This window comes from Adiantum capillus-veneris, chromosome 21 (assembly GCF_014529385.1).
Source record: "Adiantum capillus-veneris isolate H3 chromosome 21, ASM1452938v2, whole genome shotgun sequence".
Taxonomy (NCBI): domain Eukaryota; kingdom Viridiplantae; phylum Streptophyta; class Polypodiopsida; order Polypodiales; family Pteridaceae; genus Adiantum; species Adiantum capillus-veneris.
In genome coordinates, this window is record NC_140951.1 from 148554291 (window position 1) to 148579220 (window position 24930).

The 24930-nt window shown below is 43.5% G+C and overlaps 1 non-coding gene across 1 annotated transcript; it reads right to left on the reverse strand.

Annotated features, from left to right (window-relative positions):
* Window positions 1-720: 720 nt before the first annotated feature.
* On the reverse strand, window positions 721-794 carry TRNAT-UGU (transfer RNA threonine (anticodon UGU)). Its single transcript has one exon. It is a non-coding gene; the product is annotated as a tRNA-Thr (tRNA).
* Window positions 795-24930: the final 24136 nt, after the last annotated feature.

A 24930-nucleotide genomic window follows, 5' to 3' on the forward strand; every position in this document is an offset into this window, starting at 1 on the left:
AGGAAATGTGTTTCTTTCCTTTCAAGATCCCCCTTTACCTGTTGATCCGATCTCAAGCCCCAACTACATTTTCCGATCCAGTAATATGTATTGGTTTATGTATTAAAAGAAACTAACCCTAATCTTGGCTCAAAAAGTCAAAGCGGGAAGTGGCCAAATAAAAGAAGCGTTTGATTTCAGTAAATCCGCAGCCTGGAAGAGAGATTTGAATTGTATTTTCCTTCTCATAATTTAATTCCAAAGTATACTTCGTATTCAAGAGAGGAAAGCAGAGTGCAACAAGTTTAATATTGCTCGACCTTTCATGCGATTAGGAAATTCCACGGCAATGGTCCCGTGAATTCAAAAAGTTACCACCATAATGGCCAGCCCAATTGCGAATTCCACAGCTACCATTGTTAACACTAGTGAAGCGAGTGATTAACCCATCATATCATCTGAATAGATGGGAAATACCGGAAAGTTCAAATTGACAGCCAATAGCATTGACTCAATTAGCATCAGCATAATAGTAATATTTCTTCTGTTCAAAAGAATTCCCCGAATACCTGAAAAAGAGAGAATCATGGAAAATGTTAAATATTTAACCAGATCCGTAATAAAATAAGAAGTATTTTTTTGTATTAGTTCTTCTCTTAATAATCATGGCTGTTTTCTTTCAATTTAAGCAAAGTGAAGGCAGGCAAAGCCCCGTAGGTATATGATTTAATGTGTACTTTTCGCATCCTACAGGACTTGAACCTGTGACCTTCAACTTACAAGGTTGTTGCTCTATCCGACTGAGCTAAGGATGTTACACATTACAAACACCTCCAGTAGCCTTACCTTAGTAATTACTACAGAAGAAGAGTCTTCTTTTTTAAATGAACCAGCTATTACTATACTAACATTTAAGATTTATTCATCTAGCCAAAGGTAGAACTAGATTAGAAGAAGAAAAAAAGAAAAACTGTTTGTTTTTTCTATGTTTTTTGTTCATTGCCATAATAGAAAAGAAAAGAGGCAATCTTAGAACATTGATTGCCAAAGACAGCATGTGCCTACAAGATGAAGCGTGAGGAGACACAAACTGGTGGCGAATGCTAGGGTGGAGTTAGTTAAAGTAGCAAAGGTGGCAGCTCCTATTAAGGCAGCAGCTCCATGCCAACTTTGGCTAGCAGCAGAGCATCCTTTTTGCATGTCCAAGTCCCTAATAAAATAAATAGGTAGCTAGAGGGAACCTACATACACCCATTGCATTCTAAGGTAGGGTCCCCTGCTATGTACTGTCATGTCACAGTGGGTTCACTTTGCCCTTTTCCACTGCCGAGGTGAAGGGAAAGGAAGGAAGGCAGACCCTCGACCAAACCACACTTTTGTAAGAAAAACTGGGGATGGAGTCAAACCATCATTCCAGGATTGTAAGTCCAATGCATTACTATTATGTTACCTTGTTAAGAGGTAACCTCAATAAAGGCCACGCTACCTAAAAAGAAGGAAAAAAACAACCAAACTACAAAGGTAAGAGTGTGTAATAGCTCACTGATCTGATCAAGCGTGCTTGCGCTGAAGATGAGCGGGACTAAGCGGTCTGTTGAAGCTGTGGCGCAAGAGCAGTAAGGGAAAATACAAATAGAAGCGCTAGTGCAAGCAGGTGTAGACAAAGCTACAACGAGAATCCATGAGAATCTTTGTCTTACCTTTCGACAACGCCATTTTTTATTTAATTTAATCTATTCGCTTTAAAGTTCATTTTAACAAAAACGAGCGAAAATAAATAAACAAATATTTCCAATGCAAAAGCAACGAAAGATCATAAAGAAACCTTAAATTATTGGCTTACCTAAAGAAGTACTGCAGCCTGTTTAGTTTTTCTCTTTCTCATAACCAATGTTTTTATTATGATTTCATTGAATTTTTTGTTATTTTGGTATATTCACACGGGAATGGAAGAGACCTTGGCAGATCATGTTCACCATGAAGTCATATGAAATTGGATTTTAATTCTCCTTAGAATCTTCCTATTAGTTTCCATCAAAGACTTTTGCTTGTTTTTTGTTCTCTATAATTGAGAAGAAAAGAAAAGAAAAATTAAATTATGACACGATCTATACGTATGGAACACTAGATTATTTTTACCCATATTATTTAGAGGTCGAGCATGATAAACTCAATGTTGTGGTATTTTCTGAACCTCACCATAATTATCTGAAACATCCCTATAGGGATGAAATAAATAAACACTCCTGAGAGGTTGGGTCTTCCCTGACCCAATGCGAAACAAAATCTACAGCTGTACCAATAGGGTTATGTCCAAGCACTCGAAGCTAAGCTCCGCGGCCAGGTAGCCGAGTCTACAAAAGAGTCTGCATTCGTCGAGTGAACCAATGATTCATGGAAAAGATTATGATTTTGATAGTGAACTTGAAACAACATTTTCATGAAAGGCAAAGGTAGAGGAAGAGAATAAATGCTTTCAAATCACGTTCTCTTTTAAACATCATTTTAATCCTAAGCGGCCTCGTGTGATGATTGCATTTCCAGCTTAAGTCTTTTGTGCCTCTAGCAAGGTTATGTGCGTGCTTTTGCAGAAAGATAGAGTTTGCATGCCTATCTTACCTTTCACATTGTATGTCTGACGATAACTAAGACATAACGTATAATAACATAACCACTAACGTATTAAATGAGTTAGCTAAGGTGCAAAGATGTAGTCGTTAAACGCATCATGTCAGCCAAGGTAAAGGGGCAAGCAACCCTGAGGAGAACTATTATGTGCTTGCTCTTTTATGTTTGTATAACATTTCCTGCTTCAAATAAATCAATGTCAGATGCCTGCCTGCAGTACTTGTAATTCATAGAAGCATCGTGCTCTTTATACATTGCCAATAGGCTTCTATTTCCCTTGAAAGAGTTAGCTTCTTTGTTTGCTTTAATGTGTAAATTTTATAACTTAGCTAACAGCTAAGGGCCGCGGCTCCCGCAGCTAGGACCGCTAAAGCAATTGTTTCAACTTTCAGATGCTTGTAAATCCAATGCATCATTTTTTCTTTTCTTCGTTCAATTTGATATTTTATCTAAAGCTTCATAAGACACGATAACGCCAATTAAACAGAGCCACATGCAAAGGAATGGATGAAAACAGTTATAACAGCACTATGCTAACAAGAAACTAAGCTCGTTTCAAAGAATTAAAACGTAACAACGTTAACAAAAAGCCGCCTTGGAGTGTAAGGTATCCAGTCTGCCATCTATTTGCATGACTTTGCTAACTTCAATGAACGGGGGCAAACAACGGGGATAGGGATGATTTATTAAAAATGCCTTGCCCTCATAATGGTATGGTAAATAACCAATTCTTGCTTGCTTGCTTGCACCCTGACACAAACTTAAGGTAAAATTAAACTATGCGTGTTAAACCTTGTTTTAATCCTTTTTATCGCCAACCTTTCTTGAAAGCTAGCTTACTTGATGAATTTCGAATTCAAGGAACAAATAGCGTAATTAGAATTGAAACAGCGGTATACTTGCTAGCACTTTCGTTTCATACACCTATATGATAGTGAAAACTGCTAGAGACAGATGACGACGACGTATAGTTTTCTTTACTTATCACTATACTTTTATAAATAAAGGTAGTGCTTAAGCGTTTAATTATTGTCTCTATTGACAATCTACACCTATCAGTTAACTCTATATGTGATAGGGTCACTAGAATGTAGTAACAAAGAATGCTTTTACTTGCTTGCTTTGGGACTACTAATGCAAACGATACCAGGATAAAGAAAAAAACCAAGTGGCATGGAAAAACAGACTTTAAGCCGATACTAGAATTAGCATGAACGCGTGGCTATGTCGATCATAAATAGGGGTGGCGTGGCACGCTATGAACATTCAAGTATTGGCTCTTTTCTTCTACTAGGGTTCAAAGTTTTCCCTGTTAGCATTATATTAGCTAGGTTTGTTTTAAAAGTCAGAGTTGATGATATCGATCGAAAGGAAGGACTACCTTTGCCCTCCAAGTAGAGCATGTAGCTTGCTTCCATTAACAATATTTACTAATAAGTAAAGTAAAAGACGTAGATAACAACAATAGTGGATCTAGTAATAGTGAAAGCAAAAGTGGCATTAGTGCGAATAAAGTAATGAATTAGTTGAATTAATTTTGCCAGCCCTACGTTCGTGAAGTAACCAGTTGGCTCGCTGGGAGTGTCAATTAGTCGTTAACTCGCCGTATTTTCAAGGTAGAAAAATGGTTTATTTGGAGTTAAGAAGACGGTTCTTATCATGGAACCGATCAATAATATTGCGAAAGCTCATGGCATAAAGGTGTATCTATATCTGGTGGGGTAGGAAAATGTACACGTAAAAGTAATGACCTCTACATGGCATGGAAACAAGGGAATCAAAAGTTATTAATGTTGGAATCGTTATTTAAGAAGCTATAGATGCTTTTATTGATAGTGGTATACGCGTTATCAGAGATATTAATAACAGGCCAGGCTCTATAAGTCATTTTCTTAGGGCAAGCAAGAAGGGACATATGATTTTGAATTGAAAGGGTCGATTGCAACGGTCGTTTCCTTATTGTCGTAGGTTCATTTCTTTTATTACATAAATGTGGATTGATAAATGTCAATTAAACTAAGCCTTTCGTCATTCGTAACTTGATTGAATAACATTGTAATAGCTCGTAATTGTAGACCTGCTAAGAGCATAATACGAAAGAGAGACCCCATCATATGGTATGGAAAGTTCGAAGTTATGCAAAATCATCCCATACTGTACCTACTTCGCATAGGTTGAGTATACAGGCTTTTGTTTCAGCCCATCTTAATAGAAGGACGCGCCATTTGTTTTCATCCATTGGTTCGTGGGAGGCGCAGATCTTTAGGAGATTAGATGGCCTGTTTGCCTTTCTCTTTTGAAGCTTAGATTGAAGCTTGTTTCTTGATGTGAGGTAAGGTTTTTGCATAACAATTTATTATCCCTTGCCGCGCGTAGGGCGATTCTGTATCTGTACTGAGTTAAGAAATGCTTGTTAGTCTTTATAGACTATACTAACAATTAAAAATAAGCAAGGCAACTGCTGTTTCGCCTCTTGCTTGCAGCAGTTCGACTTCGGATTAGAGCAGCCGTTCGGTTTCCTTGTGCATTCGTTTAAATGGCTGGATCTTGGTCTATCAAACCATAAGTAGCAGATTTGACTACTTTGGCCCTTGCTGTCCTTGGAATCAGGATTAAGGCTACCTAGCATGCATCTAGGGCTGCTTGAGGCTCTTAGATTTAAGACAAAAATGAATCCTGAGCCAATTGAGTCTCCAATTTTCAGTCAACCAATACAATAAAGACGTGGCCACAGGTTGAGTGTTGCACGATTGTAAATCGAACACTCATTAAGATTTTGTACGGTGTTCGATAGGTTCAATTCCTACAGCATCGAAAAGAATGCATTGGATGGATGCCTGGGCATTGAGAAAAAAGGACGCTTCCAAAGGCGAAAGGCCAAGGGGAGATACCATCTGTGATCCATGGGTTTCCAATCGGGAAACCATATCCAAGCTTGTCGGGCATGCCGTGTGCTGCGGCTCTGCCTCGGACTTGAGAGACTTAGCGAACTGAAACATCATTGTAGCTAAAGGAAAGGAAATCAACTGAGACTCCGTTAGTAGCAGCGAGCGAAAGCGGATTAGGCAAAGAAAGGGGAAGGGGCCCCAAGAAAGGGACCTCCGCTTTCCCTGGCCCTGTGCAGGGGAGAACCTGTAGTAGGGGGAAGGTGAAGACACCCGGTGTCTTCGCCCCTTCTCCAAGGAATTATGAAAAGGTTGGAAGATCTGGCCAAAGAAGGTGATAGCCCTGTAAGTCTTTCCTAACAAGTTTGATTCCTATTGCAAAACGCGAATACCGTGTTTGAATAATGATCGCTTTGTAGTGACTAAGGGGGACCACCCTCGCGGCCCAAGTATTCCTCAATGACCAATAGCGTACCACAAGTACCGTGAGGGAAAGGTGAAAAAACCCCGCCGTATGCCGGGAGTGCAATAGAAAACCTGAAATCCGATGCAAACTATCAGTCTCAAGAGCAAAGCGTTGAAAACAAAAGCAAAACCACTAATGTTTAATGGAACGCATACCCGAAGCTAAGAAAGCACTGTAGCCAGGAAAAGCCACTAATGTTTGCCTTGAGCAAACCCTTGAGCGAAACTTCGCGTTGTCGGCTCTTGCTTAGCGCACTTTCCACTTTAACGGTGTACCTTTTGCATAATGGGTCAGCGAGTAAATGGGAACAGCGGCTTAAGCCATTAGGTGTAGGCGTAATGAGGTTGAATCTTTGGCGTTGTTTCTATTTGACCCGAAACCGATTGATCTAGCTACGAGCAAGTTGAATCGAGCTCTCCACAGAGGCCTTAGAGGATTGAACTCACGTATGTGGCAAAATACGGGGATGACTTGTGGCTAGGGGTGAATCAAAGAGCTACGACTCCAAAAAGTGCCTTTGTTGAAGTCCTTTGGACCATAAGAACCTATAGGCAAGAAAAGGAGTCCTCCTTTGGCCTTTCGCCCCACAAGCGTGCGAACGCTTTTTCAAGAACTGGCTCATAATGGTGAAACCAGCTGTTTCTGGAAGTAATGGCCACACCGTGGGAAGTCATGAAAGATTCTTCCCCTTTGTTGCTTGCGGTTGAGTGCCCTTTTTTCCCCTCAACAAAAGATAAAGTTGTTTTGAAAAAACACCTTGTTTTGTAGTTAGGGAATCCCTATTTTCTTTTCTTTTCTCTACGCTACAAGCTAGCTCACTGACCCCATAACGACTGATTTAAAAGATGAGAGCATGATTGTTAATGCTAACATGCCGGTTCTCACCCCGGCCGAATCCCTCTCGAACCTTTGGTTCTCTCGCCATATGCACCGGCGTATCGAGAGCTAAAAGAAAAAAAACTAAACAAAAGACCAACCACGAAAAGTTCGCTAGCATCTTTTCTATACGATATCCTAACGAGGTACGTTGTCAACAACGATGGTGTCAAGGCCACAAACAATGGTTAGGAGGTTCATAATGATGGCGTTAAGGCCAATAACGATGGTAGACAGGAAGTGAAATATGATGGGGCAAGTGAAAAATCATTTCTAACAGGCAAATGCGTAAATAATGATAACGATTACGTAAGTGATGTTAAAAAAATCTCAACGATAATCCCGGTTATTCCTACGAAAATGATGCGGTTAATGCTTGAAATAAGAGAAATGATAGTTTTCCTTACTCGTTCGTTGCTGAGGAAAGGAAACAAAAGAACTTTTTTGCATTGTTTCATGGCCCGATGAAACCAGTGAGGGTTTCAGTTAGTAGCATAAGCTAGACAATTGCTAGTGGCGGATTGACGTGGCCGCAGTCATCCGACCTCTCCATGCTAGCTGAGTGGATGCTTCCACTGGGCGGGGACTGGACCAATGTAATCTTGCCTTGACGTTGGCGGTTCCGCGGTTTCAGCCCTGTCCTCCAACTAGCAGGTCACAGGGGAGGCCTTCCTACCCCTGTTCATTACTCAAGATTGTTTGTTTTGTTCGGGCATTATAGTAAGCGCGGAACACCTGATCCCATTCCGACCTCGATATGTGAAAAGCGTTTTCGGCCATATGTACTGATAGTTTTCGGGAGATGTGGTTGACAGCCTGGACCCTAAAGCGATAGCAAAAGCTAGACAATTGAAGAATGACGTGGATGCAGTCATTCTAAACAATTACTAGCGGCGGATTGACGTGGCTGCAGTCATCCAAACTCCCCTTGCTATCGGCTTCCATCGAATGGTGGAAGACAAAACGGGGACTGGACCAATCTGATCTCGCCTTGACGTTGGCGGTCCAGCTTACGGTTGTTAGCCTAGGCTAATGACTTACCAAGAGATCCGAAACATTGATTCACATTACCATGAATATCGGCCGGGTAGCAAAAGCTAGGTAATTGTTTGGTTACTTTGGCGGCAAAAGGAAAAGAGCAGGCAACATTATTTCCAAACCTTAGGAACCGTGTGAATCAACACGTTAAGGTAACCCTACTACACTGCGTTGATCAGCAACGAAAGGTAACGCTACATAGAAAGTTAATTAACAACGACAAGTTTGGCGCCACGCCATTAGGAACTGCCATAAATGCAGGATACTACCCTAGCTGGGCGAACACCAAGGCAAGGGAATCAATGAAAAACATTCAATTAAATAATGCAAAAGAAATCATCGCAACAGTAGGTATAGGTATTGGAAACATATTTAGTTCTTTGACAGTAAGAAAGTTGCAATACAAGAAAGTTTAGTGGAATGGCCGGGCTACTAGAGGTCCAATCAACTTTTCTTCTTTGTTATCGTGCACTGATTGAAGCGTAATTCTGTCCGTTCTTCACGCACGTATTTCCTATTAAGCTTTCTTCAAAGAGCCTCGCGTATGTTCCTTGGCTCGGAGAAGAAAGCACGCGATGATGAAAACTTGACCGATAAAATGGCATGAGCTAGGTAAAGCACGCTACTAACCAAGTAACAAAATAATCAACGAAACGCCTTTACAGGGATGCGAAAGGCTCAATTATGCAAAGGAAATTAGCCGAGAGAGATCAATTGCGGGGTGGAGTAAATGGCCAACTCGTCAGACTCATGACCTGAAGACTGCGGGTTCGAACCCTGCCCCCGCACTACATGTTGTCAGCAGGCCCTACGTTGTTGTGCGCCTAACGCTTCTCCTTATCGACGCGTTGTAGGTAGTATAGTGGCTGAACTCAGTGCCTGGAGCAACTTGCTCCAGTCCTGGATTAGTGTTATTGCTAGTATGGCTTGGGATCAGTGCTTACCAGTTCGCCCGGCTTAGCAGAATTCCTTCCAAAGGTACAACCTTAGTGTCTCTACTCAGATATCGTGGACCATGCACGTAAACAAATTTGTACAGGCAATGAGCGTGGGATACTTGAGGAAGAGCGTAGGATCAAACGCAACACAAGTAAAAAACATGAAAAAGAGCTACAAGTCGTGCGTGAACAAAAGGAGAGACTATTTGACAGAATTAAAGCTTTAGAGATACGGATAGCAAATGCAAAGGACGACAGCTCCTTTATTCATGACTTACGTGAAATGCCTAGTTTCTCTATACCCGATTTGTTAGCCTTACGCCAACCTTCGAATCGTTGCGAAACGAATAAAGAGAACTGGGGAAAAAAGGAGGCGTAGCGTATTTACACTCAACGGAAGGAGGAAGATGGCCAGAGGCATCGACAAATGAAAAATGGCACGTTGCGAAACTAAAGTAGCAAACCGAAGACAGACTCTAACGGGTCAAATCCAAGACCGAACCATGATACATCGAAGTTTTACCATCCATTACAACGTGAACCACTGATTCCCTGCAAGGCAAAGGATGGAACAAATAAGATATTTTACCATCGCTGATTTTGTACGCTTTGAGGCCGGAGTGGTCGCTGATTTTGTACGCGTATGCTTTGAGGCTGTATGCGGAGTGGTCACTGATTCTGTACGCTTTGAGGGCGAGGGATAAGAGAATAATTAAGTTACTGGCGCTGCAATGCCGATGGTATCGAGGCAACTCCTAATGAGATGATATGTCTGCTTCAGAATAAAAAGTTATGGATACGACGCATGGAGAAAAAAAAAGGCTTAAAACCACTAGTAAAGCTCCAATTTATTTCATGCGTAGAAATCAATTCAAACACCTTTGGCAAAGACACTCTGCTAGGCCAACACTGACACTGAGAGATGAAAGGGGGGAGCGAATGGGATTAGATACCCCTGTCCTAGCCGTAAACGATGGAGACTAATAGCTGCGCATATCAACCCCTAAGTGCTATAGCTAACTTAGCGTTAAGTATCCCGCTTGGGGAGTATCGTTCCCCTTAGATCTTTAGGTGCTAGGCTAACGTAACCTCTCGGGACCGATGGTAGGCTAGGTGGTCCATATGCTGGTGGGCAACCAACCCCAAACGCCAAGGCCAAGATTGCGGGGTGGAGTAAATGGCCAACTCGTCAGGCTCATGACCCGAAGACTGCAGGTTCGAATCCTGCCCCCGCACTACATGTTGTCAGTAGTTTCAAAGCAAAGAAAAACACCGTTTAAAAGAAAAGGAAAACAAGCTGTAAGCAAAGAAAAAGATGCGATAGAGAAAGCAAACAAGCGAAAGCAGAAAAAGATACGTTTGCTTTAAAAGAAAGCAAAATCGAAGCAAAGCAATCTTTGCCGGCCAACTGCTTTACTCCGTTCGACATTAGCTTTTTTGCGTGCTAGCTACACTACATAAAAGCATTTATGAAAATATGTAAAAACAGATGTTAAAAGAAAAGCATTAATTGCACCATGCTCTTGTTTGGTTTAGGTTTCGTTGCGGGCCTTTCTGTAAGCGAAAGCTGTTTTTTTGTTTCTTTTGTGCGGGGCATGCTTTTGGAATTGGAGAGGCTCTGAAACGTTGCGGATTTGTATTGAGCACAGTTCAACTTTCTTTATTCACAAAACCAAGTAGGATAAAATCTCTTACTAAGACTACGGAGAGCAACTATGGCGTTAATTCAGTCTTCTTCTTTGGCTAACACGCTGCATAGGCATACAAAATTAGCTTTGCTGGAGCGCCCGCCCCGAAGCCAAACTATCCCTCAGGGATCCCGGACCAAGCGCAAGTGGGGACTTCTCAATATCGCAAGTCACCTCTTGATGATCTGTCCATTAACCACACAAATATTTACATTTGATTATTATAGTTTGACTATTATACGAGAACACTAGAGAATCTTTGTCTTTAGGATTTAGCCATCCTTTACGTAAGAAACCACTAAACTAAGAGGCCAGGTCGTTGATAGCAAGCTGTGTACTTGTCGGCTATCAATCATAAGGTGGAGTGAAATTGGATAGCCAGAGTGTTTTTGGGCACTCAACAAAAAGAGAGGCGCACAACGACAAAGTAACAGGGGGCTTGGGGTTGTTGGGCTTCCCCGTTTGGCTCACGTAGCTTCAGGGATAGAGCATTCCTATGTACCAGGAAAGGAAACGGCACCGGTTCAAGTCCGGTCGCTTTCCTGGATCGGAAAGGTCGCGGTAGTATCTATTATTTAGTTGAGCACTGCTTTGTTGATCTGAGATTATGCTTAACCCCCGCTCGGCCCCAATCCGGGGACGTAAGATGATTCGCCTTGCCGATGGCCGTTCCGCTTACGATTATTGGCAAGAGCTGGTAACTAACCAAGAGATCATCAACGACAAAGATTGACCTTTTTTAACCAAAAAACCGACTTTGATCCTGGCTCAGAATGAACGCTGGCGATATGCTTAACACATGCAAGTTGAACGTTATTTTCTGTTTATAGAACAATTGAAGACAAAGTGGCAAACAGGTGCGTAATGCGTGGGAATCTGCCAAACAGTTTGGGCCGAATCCCAAAGAAACGAAAGCAAAAAAGCAAGCTTCGATAAAGCTAAAAAGCGCTATTTGATGAGCCTACGTAGTATTAGGTAGTTGGTTGGGTAAAGGTTGACCAAGCCGCAGATGCTTAGCTGATCTTTTCGGACAATCAGCCACAGTGGGACTAAGACATGGCCCAGACTCCATAGGGAGGCAGCAGTGGGGAATATTGGACAATGGGCGAAAGCCCGATCCAGAAATATCGCGTGAGTGAGTGAAAAACGTCGCGTTAGCGAGGAAGGGCAATGCCGCTTGTAAAGCTCTTTCGTCGAGTGACGATTATGAAAAGACTCGAAAAAGAAGCCCTGGCTAATTCCGTGCCAGCAGTCGCGGTAAGACGGGAGGGGCTAGTGTTATTCAGAATGATTGGGTGTAAAGGGCACGTAGGCAGTGAATCAGGTTGAAAGTTAAAGGCGCCAGCTCAACTCGCGGAATGATTTCAAAACCAATTCACTTGAGTGGGATAGAGGGGAGTGGAATTTCGTGTGGTAGGGATAAAATCCGGAGATATACGAAAGAACGCCGAAGGAGCGAAGGCAGCTTTCTGGGTTTCTACTGATGCTAGGGTGCGAAAGCTTGGGGAGAAAACAGGATTAGATACCCTGGTAGTCCATGCCGTAAACGATGAGTGTTCATCCTTGGTCTGCGGATCGGGGGCTCAGCTCTAACGCATTAAACACTCCGCCTGGGGAGTACGGTCGTAAGACTGAAACTCAAAGGAATTGAAGGGGGCTTGCACAAGCGATGGAGCATGTGGTTTAATTCGATACAACGCGCAAAAACCTTACCAGCCCTTGACATATGAACTCTTGACGTATGAACACTTGACATATGAACAAGTGTGCTTGTCCTTAACGGGATGAAACGAAAATTCATACAAGTGTTGCATGGCTATCGTCAGCTCGTGTCGTGAGACGTTTTTGGTTAACTCCTATAATGAGCGAAAACCTTGTTTTGTGTTGCTAAGACATGCTGCTCTCAAAGGATCAATGTCATTATTTACTTGTCAGCGGGGCGGTACGGGATTGATTACACTTCCTCTGTGCCAATGTTGCACTCACAGGAGACTGCATATAGTTCTACTATGGAGGAAGGTGGGGATGACGTCAAGTTCGCATGGCCCTTATGGGCTGGGCTACACACATGCTACAATGGCAATTACAATAGGAAGAAGGGCCGTAAGGCGGAGCGAATCCATAAAGATTTCCTCAGTTCGGATTGTTCTCTGCAACTCGAGAACATGAAGTTGGAATCGCTAGTAATCGCGGATCAGCATGCCGCGATGAATACGTACCTGGGCCCCGTACACACCGCCCATCACACCCTGGGAATTGGTTTCGCCCAAAGCATCAACCAGAGATCACCTATTGTTAAAGTGTTTCATGCCGGCGTTGAGTGTGGCCCATTTTGGTATGGGTGGTCTCCTTGGCGCATATCACGGTTGGGTCAGTGACTGGGGTGAAGTCGTAACATGGTAGTCGTAGGGGAACCTGTGGCTGGAGGGAATCTTAAAGGGAGGTGCTAGCATCTTTTTATTAACTGTACGTGAGTTGATAAAGTCAATTCGTTCGGGTAAGCTAAATGTGTGAGGGGAAGTGTGGGGTTGGTAGCGATTAAATAATCAAAGGCTTGTACTAGATGTATTTGCATTTTCTTTGGCAGGTGCTTTTGTCGTTAGCACTTCTTTGTTTCTTAATCAAGCGTGTTTGTTTTGTCCGGGCATCCTAATAAAACGTGGAACACCTGATCCCATTCTGACCTCGATATGTGAAAAGCGTTTTCCGCTATATGTACTGAGAATTGTCGGGAGAAATAGTTGACAGCCCGGACCCACTAAAGATGCGAAGAGGAGAAGAGAAAGGAACGCCATAACGGATAGCAAAAGCTAGGTAATTCTTCAAATTAACTGTAGTAATTCGACCACCAAAGCGATGATGTGGCTGCAGTCATTCTAAACAATTGCTAGCGGCGGATGCTACAGTCATCTGACCTTTCCTTGCTATCCGAGTAGATGCTTCCACTGAGCGGGGACTGGACCAATGTGATCTCGCCTTGACGTTGGCGGTTCGGCTTATGGAGAAGAGACCAAGGCCTTCTTTGACCAAGAGTCACACCTTTATGAAAATATTGCATCGGCACTTGTACCCTAACGTTGACATTAAATTAGAGATGAGAAAAATGTATAGTCTAATCTCAATCGAGAGATAGAGTGGCTTGGAAAGGCCGTGCGACTTGAGGAGCATAAGGCAATGGTTATGGCAACCGCCAAACTCAAGACCAACGTTGTACTTACCAGCACTTTCCTTTCGGGAGCCTAAGGTCCCTCTCTTCCGCCGGGCAGGGTAAGTGCTTACAGCGCCCACTTTTGTCGGGGGAAGTGCCTAACGGCACTAACTCTTTCTCAACATTCCATTCTTTTCAAATCGAAAAGAGAAAACTGTTTGAAAAGAAATGGCTGGCTGAAATGAGATTCCGCAGAATGCAAAATTGCTTGCGTTAGGGCAAACGTCACTCCGTTGGAGAGAGAGGTCCCTAAAAAAGCGCGCTTCTTTGGTTATCCCTTTCAAATCGCGCGCCTTGTCTCCTTTACAAGCAAGTGTCCGGGGAGACCCGATTGCCAAGGCTACTGTCATTTCAGCTTAGCGGGAGGATCCTACCCCACCATGCGTTCCTTTGGGGAGGGTGTGAAGCTAACAAAACAATGCAAGAGGTGGCAACATAGAACCCGCTAGGAGTGGCAAGACTACTGATGAACGCAAGTGAACTATGCGACAACGCTTCGTAGAAACCATAAAGCTGCTGTATCATTACAGGCCAGCAGAAACTCTGTTGGTGAAGAATGAACCAGAATGTGATTTGGGACACGATGGGCCTCTGCGTGCCCCGATCGGCAAATGATCACCGGAGTATAGCACAAGATCACTTTTCCTTGTAATAAGGTCAACATGTCGAGAAGGTAAACCCAATGGGCTCCCCTTAGGAGGTCTGGTCGTAAGATCAGATACCGTCCATTGGATAGAAGAAGATATGAAAAGCCACCAGCTTGCTTTACTGGGTAGGGTAAAATAGGCAGCGGAGGTAGATAGAGACATATCTATTCAATGAATCGCCGACCTGACCTTTTGAGTTGGGGGCCCGGTGCTAACTCGTATCATGAATGACGAAGCACGAAAAGACCATTTATACGCACTTCGTGCCTTAAATGAATAACTGTGAGCAGTAACACCACAAAGGTTATGCAAGGGTCGCTGGGCTTCCCCCGCTAGGGTTCCCCTGGTTGAGCCAGCTGCCCTTTCTTCTGGTTTCATGCATACTGGAAACCAAGGAAACTGAGTTGCGCTTTGCTTCTAGCTTCTCTCTAAACGCTCCAAGCGGTTCCTGAAACGCAGAAACCAAAAGCTGTCGGGGCCTAGACTTCCCATTCGCCATTTGAGCCGTATGCAAGGAAACTTGCACGTGTGGTTCAAAGAGGGGGGAAAGCTCTTCCGTTCCGGGCTTACCTATTTGAATAACCAAGATTGGATATAGCTGGTTTTTCGCGAAATCTATTGAAGTAGAGCGTATAACGTTTATGGCTTGAGGTAGAGCACTCAATGGGCTAGGGTAGCCCAAAGCTTGACTGACCCCAAGGAAACTCCGAATACAAGCCATGGGTTTGTACAGACAGACTTCGGGTGCTAAGATCCAAAGTCGCAAGGGAAACAGCCCAGATCGTACGCTAAGGTCCTTAAGCAATCACTTAGTGGAAAAGGAAGTGATCAAGCGATGAAAACCAGGGGGTGGGCTTGGAAGCAGCCATCTTTCAAAGAAAGCGTAATAGCTCACTGGTCTAGCTTCATGGCACTAAAAATGTCTCGGGGCTCAAGTGACTCACCGAAGCGACGAGACCCTGAAAGAAGCTTTTTCAAGTGTCAGTAGCGGAACGTTCTGTCAATCAAGGAAAGTTGTTGGTGACAACACCTGGAGGTACGAGAAGTGAGAATGCTGACATGAGTAACGAGAAATCATGTGAAAAACATGATCGCCTGCCAGTTCCAGGGTTTCTGCGTTCAGTCAATCTACGCAAGGTGAATCGGTCCCTAAGGAACCCCGAAAGGGCAACGTCCGATGGGTACACGAAAGAGACGAAGTTGCTTTAACTACTAAACCATGCGTGTTTGTTAAACTCGTGAATTGGATGATTGGGCAGGGGGCTACAAAGTCACTCCGGCTTCATGCAGGGTTGAAACTCCCGGGAAAAAACTTCGTGGAATTGGGAAGGCGATTCAACATTTAAAATTCAAAACCAACCGTACCCCAAACTGACACGGGTGAACAAGTAGAATATACTAAGGCGCTTGAGAGAACCATGTTGAAGGAACTCGGCAAAATGGCCTCGTAACTTCGGAAGAAGGGGTGCTCTCCTATTGAAGGATTGGGAAAGTGGCACATATTGGGGGTAGCGACTGTTTATTAAAAACACGGGACTCCGCTAAGTGGTAACACGATGTATAGAGCCTGACACCTGCCCGGTGCCGGAAGGTAAAAAGGAGAAGTGTTATAAGCTTTGAATGGAAGCCCCGGTAAACGGCGGCAGCAACTCTAAGTGTCCTAAGGTAGCGAAATTCCCCGACAAAGGGGTGGTTTGACACAGATGTTCGACAACATAATCGGGCAATATGCTGGGACATCCGCCCGAATTTCAGTATCCAATACTCATACAGAACATGATAAAATCAAAAAAATCTGGCTGTCAACAGCGCAAAACGCTTTCAACCAACCTATGGCCTATCCATGGCTGAATGGAAAATGTAGTTGGTGGCGTGGATCATCAGCAGGATAGCAGGTTGGAAATACATCGTCTTTCGAGCCCGCGGCTGACCATTTTTGTAGCCTCGCACCGTGCGCCCGCGAACGTAGTTCCAAGATCTAAACTCGATCCCCAACGACCACGCGCCAGACATCCTTCGAGATGATGATATAGTCCGAACTTATAGGCGACTATAAGGCCATAGGCGAGGATGGCATGGAACTAAATACCATCCATTGCCGTTTGATTAACTTTATTGTGTCGCATAAGTGGCGACGTGCATGAATGGTGTACACAGTAAGTTACGCCAGCCTTCTAAGTAATTATTAGGTTTTAGGCCACATTACATGCGGGAACACTTTAAAGATCTAAGTGCACTTGTCTTCAAGGACTTAGATATGACACAATGGACGATCAGCAGGATTGGGGAATGGAAAAGCATGCACTTGCTCCAAAACATCCAGAATGGATAGTAGAGGTCCAATCCCCAGAGACTTTACATGAAGCGCCCAAGCTTACCGCTATGGCTTATTCTATTGGAACTGAGAAAAAGGCCTGGGTAAAGAGAAAGCCCAAGATAAACAAAAAATTTTAGCAAGACTTACAGGTAACGACTGCCCTGCTGTCTCCAACATGGACTCAGTGAAATTGAATTCTCCGTGAAGATGCGGAGTACTAACGTCTAGACGGTAAGACCCCGTGCACCTTTTCTATACTTTTGCAGTGACAACCTTGATTTAATGTGTAGGATAGATGGGAGGTGATGGCAATGTCGCCACCAATCTTGAAATACCACTCTCTCGTCGTTGGATGCCTAACCGTCGCTGCTGTTAGAAACGATATTGCAAGGTGGGTAGTTTATCTAGGGCGAATGCCTCCCAAAGAGTAACGGAGGTGTACGAAGGTAGGCTCAAGCTAATATTATAACAGCTTATGAGCGTAATGGTAGAAGCCTGCCTGACTGTAAGACTTACTAGTCGGACAGAGACGAAGGTCGGCCATAGTGATCCGGGAGTCCCGTGTGGAAGGGCTCTCGCTCAACGGATCAAAGGTACGTCGAGGATAACAGGATGATGACTCCCAAGAGCTCTTATTGACGTAGTCGTTTGGCACCTCGATGTCGACTCATCACATCCTGGGGTTGAATAAGGTCCCAAGGGTTCGGTTGTTTGCCGATGAAAGTGGTACGTGAGTTGGGTTTAGAACGTCGTGAGACAGTTCGGTTCCTATCTACCGTTGGTTTTAGAGAACTGCGAGAAGCTTGCCCTAGTACGAGAGGACTGGGTTAGGTCAACCTATGGTGTTCCGGTTGTTGTGCCAATAACAGCGTCGGGTAGCTAAGTTGGTAGGGAAGAACCGCTGAAAGAATATAAGCGGGAAATCGTTCTCTAGACAAGTTCTTCTATCGGGTAAAAGAACATCACTTTGATAGGCGAAAGGTAAAAGCATCGCAAGGACAATGGGCTTCCTCGTACTAATCTCTTTTCAAGATTCCACTAACGATGTTGTATGGTTACCCCAGGTGGGGAAAGGGATGGCACGAAAGCGCGTACGACACACACCTTAGCATGAGCACGTATAGCCGGGTAAAAAAACGATCTAAAGAGATGGGTAGCTAAAGTAGTAACGAGTTGAAATCCTATACGGTTCGTAGTTATCAAGTATTTTGCTTGCGTAAGTCAGGAATGATATAATAGGTAACGTGACGTATAGGTATAAGATACGATATAGGCTTTGTTTTAAAGTGTTGTTATTAAACTAGATGAGAAGCCATGCTGCAAAATAACTCCTTTTCGCCATGCATAGACCAAACCGACGATTAAGACAAATAGAAAAACAATTACTTCAACGAAAGCTAAAATAAGCCCAATTCCCGCTATAGCCCTAGAAAAATACGGTTTCGACTTTCGTGAAGAATTAAGAAAAGATGTAAACTCTTCGATCCTTGAGATACTCTTCAACAAGAAAACTTTTTCGTTTCTAAAATCGCAAGCAAATTGACCCTTATGAATGCCAGCGCTTGAGCAAAGGGTTTGGGCAGTTGAAATTTCTAGCCCATCAAAGGAATATGTACTCACATAGGGAAGGGACCCTGATATGTAGGCTTCCTATGTCTCGGGTGCTTTAGAGGGCCCGGCGTATATGCCAGTGTGGCAAGCCACCATGTCTACCTTGCTCAGGGAGAGTTCCTCTAAGAGGATTAAACAGTCAATTTCCGCCCTTAGAACCCCCTCAAGGTTGCGCCTTAGATTGGCTATGGTAGCAGCCCCCCGCCTGTTCTTCGGCTACAGCCTAAAGCGGGTAACCCACTGATTCTGTATAGGTGGTAGCGAACATGTGCCATACTGAGCTCTTTTGGTTAAAGTAGGTGCTTTCCCTTGGCCAGAAGAGCCTATAGAGCATGTAGCATGAATTAACTTCCACTGTGCACTCGGCGTTGAGTCGCTTGACCAGGCCCTGGCAGCGACTCGGGGTGGCGGTTAGCCGGGTTTTCCCTAGCTTAAGGTGCCGTGCCAAGGGGTAAGGTGTCCCGGCCAATGTAGTGCTGGGCTCCAGGCAACAGGGAAGTTTTCATTACAATTTGAATTTCCTAGCCTAGTTATAAATTTAATGTGCTAATTTGTATACGAATGGAGACGATCGGACTTGAACCAATAACTTCATGCTTGCAAAACATGCGTTCTACTGATTAAACTATGCCCCCGCCCTCGTTTCATGTGCAACACGTATCATATAGGCAAACAAAACTTTTCTTTTAAAGCAAAGAATTTGTGTGGCTAGCGCCATGTAGTCCTTATTCCACTGATGCTCAGGCGGAAGAACCGAATCTCTAAAAAAAGGTCGGCACGCGTAAATCGACTAAATGCTTCTCTCCGGACGAATCCAAAAAAACAAATTAAACGACTATTCTTTCGAAAGCTCTTTTAAGATGCTACGAATAGATAGGCATGGTCAAACGCTAAAAGGGTAATCCGTGATAGATAGATAGAAAAGGACGCGGTAAAGGGAGGAATCCTTGGGCCTGACCTAATCTCGTAGTCATAGTGCTATCGTTGGCTTCTGCATTTAAACGATTAATGTCACAACCTAGCATTCACGCATGCCAGGAAGGCATTAGCTAGATGCCCTTGCCAGCACCTGAGGTCAAATGGCATTTCATCTTAACATGATCCGGCCCCATAGCTTGTTAAGAGTCTATGTGCTTACTGAACCTGGGATGCTACGTAGAGGTTTCCAAGGCGGGACTTCAAGTTGCAACGAATTATCATGATTTGTTTACGTCGTAGAATCAATCGACATTCTTCTAGCAATTACTTTGTTTTCAATGGAAACAGCGGCGTTTATGGAAAACAGAGCAATAGCTTTTGTTAAGGCAAATCCTGGAGTAACATAATCGAATAATTGTTTGGCTAATGATAGATTTCACGCCAAGGGCTTGTCAAAGAACTAAATACGTTTCCAATACCTACTGCTCCTCCTTTTATCATTCTCGGGTTCATCCTTGCCATTCTCTTTTACGGGGAGCAGGAAGGGGAAAAGCCAGGAAATTCCCCCCAGTGCTTCCTATTCTCCGGGGTCATTATCGCCCTACCCAGTATCGTAACCGTTCCCTTCATTTCCGGAAGGAGTGTCTTTCTCCAGTTTTGGTCCCCTACAGAAACACAAACCCGGTTCCACCAAGAACGTTTAGGCACTTGTGATTGTGCAAGGTGATCCAGCTTGGAAAGCAGCTCCTCTTCTTGTTGTCAAGAAAAGGGTCTCTGGCTCTTTGCCTCGCTAGTCTCGGGAGCCTCGCTAGTACCCTCCTCCTTCCTGTTCTTCGATGACGAAGGGCTTCCCTCAACTTCGCTTGACGGCCCTGAGCTCAATTCGTGTCCGGCCTTGTCTCCTTCTGGAGTGGAGTTGTCATCCTTGATTTCACAAGTATCCCCTCCAAACTCCTCTTCCCATAACGGCGCCCCCGAAGATGATGGAGGAGGAGGAAACGAGAAATTCTCTGTCGGCGTCGAGCCTTGTTGGGCGGGCTGCTGGCTTGTTTCCGCTTCCGGCCTGTCTTCTGAACTGTCGGAATTGGAAGAATAGAAGTAACAAGTTAAAAAATTGCCCCCGCTTATTCCTTCCAAATTCGTACATTGAAATGGCGACCACTAAGAAAACACATTCGATATGAACTGCCGAGTCACTCTAGAGTGACACCAGATGGGTAACTCTTAACGAACAAACGAAAAGGGTGCCCATTTTTCTTTTTGGTAGCCAAGTTCACTGGAAACCCCTCGACGGATAATCATCGAAAGAGTTAGACTTTTTGAAGTTTCGAATAGGTTATTTTTCATGGCATCATTTTTTGTTGATGATCTCTTAGTTAGTTACTGGCAAAGCCAATAACCAGAAGCGGAATGGCCACGGCAAGGTGGATCATCTTACATTCCGGAAAAGGGTTGCCCCAATAATCTCCAGTCACCATACTAGTGCTCAATTTAATGAGAGAGTAGCAGATGATCCTTCCGATCCAGTTTGGCTCATGACTGGGCTTGAACTGGTGCCGTTTCACAGACTCTCTCCTTTAAGTTACATGAGATGCGAAAAACTAAACTACAACCAAGCGAGGAAAGCAAAGCTCTCTTGAGATAGAATGTGGACAGATTGATTCTTATTTGTAGGCAACTATGGCTCCTCGAAGCGAAGAACTATACGAACTATAACATAGGCTACCACTCTACCCTTCGAAACTCAACCAACTAAACTCTCGGTGTCTACGGCGTTAGAGTGAACTTCGTGCCCAAACAAGCACGCAGACACGGGGATTTCAAAATACCTTGATCAAATAGGGTGTCGTTTGCTTAGTTTCCTCGTTCGAGCAATGAAACAACTCTCTATATTACATAATTAAAGGGAGGTAGGGAAACGTAATTAATTGTCCGTCCGAGCGGTAGGGAAAAGGTATTTTGAAATCCCTGCAACCAAGCAAGCACTGCCTGCGGCACTGCTTTAGTAGCAAGAAAGGCGGTCGACTGGTAAGCCTATCTGTCCATACGGTGGTCTACTTACTTGATTCTGTAGCTACCGCGGCTCTAGCCGGGGCCAATTATGCCACTTTTTGCAAGGTGGAATGAAGTCTAATCATGAACCGTGATAGATTTCTATGACTGCTCGACCGAACTACGAATTAGTGAGGGATAGCTATACCGAAATACGTAATAGCTACTCGCTTATTCGGTCATGCAAAAGGGAAGGGCCAGTATGAAAACATTGAAGCCCGTAGACGTTAGTCAACACTTTGCCCTTCAACCACCGGAGATACGTATTTTATAACTGTTTGTCCAGTCAATGAACGTAGAGGCTTTGCTTTGTATTCTCAAAGCTGCTGCTTAGCGCTGATTGCTTCGTATCCCTGAACTGAAGAAGCTGCAACTATTTGGCGTTGTCTATGGCTATGATTGCATCGCGGTGGTTCATGCACGACACGAAGACCCTTCTCACAGTTGTCCTGATGTTAACTAACCGGGGCTAGGGAATTGAAATGTTGGTAGTGTAGTGTTTGTTAAATGTAAAGACGTATCCTTTAGTAGTAAAGGCCTCACACTGCCGCTTGGTGATCTAAGCGAGTCGCCCGTCTCGCCTCAACGTACCAAGCATTGCTAGACAATAAGGTGATGGACCAGGGCTTATACAACTTTACTTTAATAGTGAACTATTAAAGGCCATTAAAATTAACGATTTAACCCTTAAACAAAGAATCTATTATGGTTAATAATTAAACCCTATTTACCCTTAGAAAACAAGTTGTTATTAACAAGTTGCACTAGCTCTTCCTTTGCTTTAGTAGCACCTTTGTTCCTACGACATAAAGCTAGCCCCTGTAATGGCAAGCGAAGGGCGAGGAAAAGCCCGAGCGATTAAGCGCTATATCGTTTATTAGTACAACGCATTTACATTCAACGTAATGGTAGGATTAACGAAAATGCCTTTAAGAGTCTAAAGAGCCACGGTCTTTGGCAAGTGAAGAGAAATCCCAATTAAAGATGCAAGCATAGCAAAGGGTTTTTCGTGGGGAGGAAAAGCTTGAGCAGAGCAGCCAATTAAAGAACAATGATCGCATTCCTAAATGGTTAAAGACAGAGAGCTTCACCCGTTTAGGTAACCTAGCTATTACGTTGATTTGTTTCATCCTTAGTTGTTTGAGTTCTTTTCCAGAATACCATGTAGAATGTTATTTTAACACTCTACCCTAGTTTTTTTATGAACCCGGTGGTTCGCGTGGTAATGGATGGTGCTTAATATTCCTTTTTCCTATCTTTTTCTTTGCTTACAACTTGCTTTCTTTGTTTTTCTTTGTTTGTAGTCTCGTTGATTTTAAACGCTTTACAAAAGAAAATCCTATTCTATTTCTTAAGCCTCGTGCTATGTACGAACCAGTTAAGTTATGAAGAGACCTAAATCAGAGCAAGTGGTTTCACGCAAGAAAAAGTTATGAATACCCAGCCATGTTACTGTTGATAAACAATCTTTGAGATAAACTCTGTGCCATGCCCCTTTCGCTTACTTGTGCGATTCACCTGGATTTTACTCGTCACATCGGCCTTCGACGCTTCTATTATCATTAAGATGTATATGGGGGCATACCCCCGAAGAGATTCAATGAGACCACTCGAATACATAGACAACGTCCATTTCATAAGTAACTAGGAAAAGTGGGGCCACTAGCTTAGTTCCTTTTTGCCTTCAGGTTTTCTTTGACTTGTATAAGAACTGCGAATCTTTGGATAAGCAATTCTTGTTTATCAAGCGCTTCTTCTCGGATGTATTCCTGTAGAAGGGCATCTATCCAAAAATCTAAGTGCAAAAAAAAGAAGCCATAACTATCGGTTGGTGGCTTTTGAAATTTCATCTTTCAAACTTTTTTTGTTTTTTGTATCCAAGATTGCGGTTTTTCATCTCTTGTATCCATAACCTTTTTCTTTTCGCTTCGCTTTTGGCCTCAAGGCTTCCCTTCCGAGAAGACAAGACGGCTTATCCCCTCCCTAACCCCGATACAATCAAAATGGTGGACCGAGAAAAGATTCATGAACTATTACAGCTTGCTGCCAACGACATATCTTTACTTTATGACATTTAGCCTCTTTCATTGACAGTGTGATGAAATGGGGCCGTGTCTTGTATAAAGTCTAAACTCTGTAGAAAAAAGGCTATAGGCACGCACGTATGAGCAATAGCTCTCTTGTGTTTTGTTTGCCCACATGATACGTGTTGCACATGAAACGAGGACGGGGGCGTAGTTCAATCGGTAGAACGCATGTTTTGCAAGGATGAAGTTATTGGTTCAAGTCCGATCGTCTCCATTCGTATACAGATTAGCATATTAAATAGAAATCCAAAAGAAAAAAGAGAAAAAACGCTCTCTTTTTCGTGCTCTAGCTACTATCAAACAGTCCTCCTCGGATAACTCGTCCAATCCGAGAATAGCTATAATATCTTGAAGTTCTTTATAATGCTGCAAAGTCTGCTTAACCCTTTATGCCATCTTGTAATGCTTCTCACCCACAATCCAAGGCTATAACATAGTTGACGTCAAATCCAACGGATCCACGGCCGAATAGATACCTTTTGATGCTAAGACTCTTGAAAGCGCAGTTGTAGCATCTAAATGTGCAACCGTCGTAGTGGGGGCTGGGTCAATCAGATCATCCGCAGGTACATAAACAACTTGAATGGAAGTTATTGATCCTTCCTTGGTGGAAGTAATTCCTTTCCTTTCCTTCCCTTTCCTTTCCTGCAGTAATCCCATTTCCGTACCAAGGGTAGGTTGATAACCTACGGCGGAAGGCCAATAAAAAAGGGTACTCAACAACGGATTAGCGTGCGGAACCAAAGTAGCCCTTCACTCAAACTGACTCATGCGAATGCGGGATGAAGACAAGTGAAACCAAGACCCTAAGGAAACGCACGTTGGAAGAACCAACGAGCCGTCCTAGCCGCGCCTTATCGAGGCGCATGTTTACTATATTCTTAGTACGGCCATCGAGCTGTGAACAAGATATGCAAAAGGAAAGTGAGAATGAAAGGAAAGCCTTGAATCTATGTAAAGCTTACAATCATAACGAAAATTCAGCTAACCAAGAAACACCTAGTCCTATTTTACCACACCACTTGAGCTTAATGAAGAAAGAAACCCGCTGATTTCAATCGTTTAAACACACGACGACGTTAGATAAGAACATAATTAATCTCTTGTATATATACAAAAAAGCACCTCTTTGGCTAACTAGCTAAGTGACGCCTTTTTGTTTAGTCCCTATGAAAGGAAAGAGAGAGCACCTCTTTAGCTGAATAACTAGCTAAGTGACGCCTTTTTGTTTAGTCCTTGCGGTTGGCTTACTTTATCGACTATGTAGTAACCTTTCTCTTTTTTTCAAGCGTAAGCTTGTATTGAGATTCAACAACTTTACAGGGCCATTTCCTGCATCCCCTTCCAACTCCAGTAGCTTGTATTGAGCTTTGACAACTTTACAGGGCCATTTCCTACATCCCTTGCCAACTCCAGTAACTTAGAGGTCCTTGACCTTAGTGCAAATGTGTTCACAGGAAAGGGAGTATTCCTGCGTTTTTCAAGCATCAAGATCTATGCACAGAGTATGGCTTGGGTTCAGTGCTTACCATGAGAAGAGTTCACTCCTTAAGGCTAAGCAAAATTCTAAACTTCGAGAGCAGAGATGCAAC